The sequence below is a fragment of the Pteropus alecto genome, unplaced genomic scaffold, assembly GCF_000325575.1.
Source record: "Pteropus alecto unplaced genomic scaffold, ASM32557v1 scaffold185, whole genome shotgun sequence".
NCBI lineage: Eukaryota > Metazoa > Chordata > Mammalia > Chiroptera > Pteropodidae > Pteropus > Pteropus alecto.
In genome coordinates, this window is record NW_006438088.1 from 12,038,412 (window position 1) to 12,042,774 (window position 4,363).

A 4,363-nucleotide genomic window follows, 5' to 3' on the forward strand; every position below is an offset into this window, starting at 1 on the left:
AGAAAAAGTTGAGAACATACAACTTCGCTCATATGTAGGATATAAAACTGAAAGTAACAAACAAACAAAATCTTATAGACATAGACAATAGTATGATGGTTACCAGAGGGGAAGGAGGGGGGGAGACCCTGCTACATCATGAGTAAAGTATGTGTCCTAAGACTCAGAACCTAGAGTCAGCCTGACAGATGAAAATCCCCAGTCTACAACTATGCCGAACAAGCCTGATCCCATTGATCCCGTCTGATCCCATCTGATCTCAGAAGCTAAGCAGGGTTGGGCCTGGTTAGTACTTGGATGGGAGACCACCTAGGAAGACCAGGTGCTGTAGGCATAACAATTTTTTTTTAAAATTAAGGGACTGTAAGCTGACAAGGTCCTTGCAATCTGTGAGGTCAACCAAGGGTTGCCTCTCTTAAAAAAAAAAAAAAAGAAAGAAAATCCCCATTCCACCATTCTATGCGATCCAGAGCAAACCATTGCCCTATCACTGTAAAATGGGCATATCTGCCAGATAAAGCTGATAGAAGACAGAACAAAATAATAAATTATGAAAAACTTTGTCTAGTGACATAAGAAACTCGCAATAAATATTAGCCATTATTTTGTAAAAAGGATAATAAAGAATTGCACAAATAAACAGAAAAGAGAATAATTCTAGAATATCCTAAGACTGTAACTTTGAGTCCTCAGGGTTTCTAACCATAAGATTTTTAAATATAATAAACTGTATATCCCGAGGAAAAACCATTTTCAATTGTTATTAATTCTATCTAAAATTTTAGAACAGGTATAAGATGGTTTATTTATCTGAGTAAGCCTGCCTCTGATTACTTTAATGCTAATTCCAATTATTTATTTGTATTCTTTTTCAAGCCTCTGAAACTGTATATTCTAAGTACATGTTAAGAAAGATTATATAAGTATTCCCTGGGGGGAGGGGACTTTATATCAAATTTTAGCCCAAAGTTTGACCAAAATTAAAATTATTTAAACCTATAATTAAAAAAAATAAACTATCATGTCTTTGGAGCACATTGGAGACAGAACCTAGAAAGCTCAAAAGACTAATGAATAAACCAGTAACTTCAATTAACAAGCCATCATTGCTCCAAAGCAGTTTCCTGTCATAACTAGTAAGCTTGACTCAGTCCCCACAGATGGGCTACTGTGAGTGCACTTAACTGAGGAAGGAGTGAACAAGTGAATTGTCTGTTACCCATGCAATCTCCACCTTCACATTCTCTGATTGAGGGTCTATGTACTATTAAGTCTTCCATTCCAGATAACGAGCGTTGGAATAACTCTGAATTAGAAACTCTCTTTCTTTATGATGTCTTTATGTTCCCTTACGCATTACATATTGTACATAAATAAATAGTAAAATATGTCTCAGCATGCCTGGAAAATTGAGGGAGAATCCAATGGATAGATTATTTTTATTTCTTGTGCCTTTTCCACAGAATCGCTTTTCTTACAGTTTACTGAATTAACAAATTCACAATTTAGTTACTATCGTGCTCAATATCAATTTTTAATATGCAGCTAAAATATGACTTTATAATGTGAGCATGTACTGTTACTTATTACTAAAACATATAAAAGAGAAATGCCTGGTCAATAATCTCTTTAAATATGCTGTTCTCCATATTCATTTGTTTTATAACAACATGAATGGTGTAAAACTTTGATAGTGTTTATATGTTATTTCATATATCATATCATCAGAACTGAGAAACTTACTGGCTTATCTCTTAAAAATGACATTAATGAAAAATAAGGTTGATAATTGACAAAGTTGATAACATATCTTTGGAGGTTAAAAGTTGATTACGTAGGTTTGAGATTTACATTTTTAATTAAAATACTTTAGTAAATCAATTATATGTGTGTGTCTGTGCAAAAACCGAAGTATCCATATCCTTCATAAGATTATGGGAAAGTTTAGTTTATTAAGAGAGACTGACTACCAAAAAATAGAACTCTTCATAAGACAGAAGTAGCAGATACCACATCTCATGATCTTTGCCACTTCACTTCCATGTAACAGCTGCAGTATCTAATTAGCTACTATATAGAAGGAGTGTAGTTAATGATTTTCTTTCTTTCATAGAATAACTTTACATATTTTTTCTTTTAAGCTGTTCAATTCCATTATTCATTTTTAAAAGCTACATAATATCATAGTTATATATATATACACAATTATAAACACAGCATGTCAAAAGCTAACAATTTCACCTAATTAAAGAAGCATGAAGGATTATCTAGTCTCTTTTTAGAAGTGAGACTGTTTCTAAATGGAAGCCATCTATCTAACTAGATTAAGTAAAGAAGGGGAAAAAAACCCAAGGTATTAATGGCATTTTTAGGAGATAAGCCAGTAAGTTTCTCAGTTCTGATGATATTGATTATGGAGTAATATTATAAAAATGCCATAAAATTTTATATAATCAACGTTGTTATAAAACAAAAATGAAATGAGTAAACAAAGAGATGCAACTTTGATATGATAAATATTTGTTAGAATCCACAATTTGAGTTATGTATACATGCATACTTGTATGCAATATTATACTGAAATATGTTTCATTTATATAATCTATAAATGTATAATATGTAATATATATAATATTTATATCAAGGTGATCATTTCAAATGTCATTTCATTTAAAAATACCAGCTTTTTCTTACCTAATTGGTTTATTAACCTAAAATTGATAAAGTCAAAGAATAAATGGAATCAAATCAGACTGCAAAAGTGACCTAAAACCTTGTCCAAACAGGCAAGATTGAAATAGTTTAATAAATCTTATAAGCAAAATCAAAATTCTGAAAAAACTGAAACACTGTTTTGGACTCCTTAATTTGCAAAACTACATTTTTGAAAAATCAAAAAACACCAAAAATCTTTTCAAAAGGAAAAGGGGCATAGTCATCACTTTTTACATATACTTGAAAACACAGGGTCTTAGATCTACTCCAGTATATTTCGTATGTGGAAACCGAAGACCTGCAATAAGTCACATATGTTATGTCATCAAGGGCCTGGGTCTTCTGACTTCCAGTTCAACGCCCTCAGCATATAATTGTGCCTAACATTTTGAGAGTGTACAGCACATGCTTATCTCTTTTTCTATAATTCTCTGTTTTGATATCTTCATCTGTACCCATATTTAATGATCTCTCGCTCTCTCTCCTCACCTCAAGAACAAGAGATTACTTTTATATCAGGGTATAACAAAGCCAAAGTAATGATTTCTTTAATAATAAATATAATTTGTTGATAAATAAGGGCTATCAAATTATAAGACTTTTCTGGCAATATTTTTCTGATGAGCAAATAATACCTTGTACATATGAGTCTATAATCTTTTATTTCCCACTCTATCACAAGAAAATATTTATAACTAACACGTAAACCCTTCTTACTCATATGTAAATATGTATAAATATTTATGAAAAAATATAGTTCCCTTTAACTCAGACCACAATCTTCCTCTTCTATTTTGAAACAGCAATCACTATTTCAAATAAGAAAAATGAATGTGTAAACACTTGTAGGTGACAAACTAGTGACATTTGTTATCATTAGTCATTGCCAAGTCTATTAAAGCATGGACATTGGAATACAGTTTACCGGTGAATGTACGTGGAGAGGGTGGTGGTGCTAGTGATGGTGGCAGAGGTGGGGGGACCGTTGGACTAGAGTGGGGCTCGTTGCTAGGGAATGAGACCATTATTGTCCTAGGACATCAGCTGAAACAGTCCGAGTGTAGGACCAAGGCCTATGTCAAGAATGAGAAAATGGAAGAAGAGAGCTGAGACTCAGAAATGGCAGATTAGAGACAGAGTACAAGAGTGTCTAAGTAAGAAATGAAAACCAATAATAAATCTTAAGATAGGTCAGGACCCATGCCAATAAACTGCTGAGGAGTCACATGCAGAAACCGTATTTGCTAATGCGTAGAATGTTGTTGTGCTGTATCTCTTCACAATTGAACTTCTGTTGGGTTGGCCTAAAGTTAAGCTTTTCTTAAAGAAGTTACTCCTTCATTTCCCTGGATATGTGCACGTATTCTATAACAGTCTGTAAAAGATTTCAAAGAAGATCAATTTACTCTCCACCTCCTGAGCAGAAATCTATAAAGCTAATAAATCAACTAGCATAAAATAGCCATTAATCTGTAAATTTTCATATTTGTGGCATATTTTCATATTTATATTTAACCTACAACATAAACAAAAATTCATTCTATCAAAATCACAAATATCAATAAGTCCAATATAGTTAACAGTGTACAGAATACAAAAATACTGCAGTGGGTACAACTAGGAACCAAGTCTACACCATATTAAAGAA

General features: G+C 32.5%; 1 pseudogene; it reads left to right on the forward strand.

Annotated features, from left to right (window-relative positions):
* Positions 1-201: 201 nt before the first annotated feature.
* LOC112482583 lies at positions 202-334 on the forward strand (annotated as a pseudogene).
* Positions 335-4,363: the final 4,029 nt, after the last annotated feature.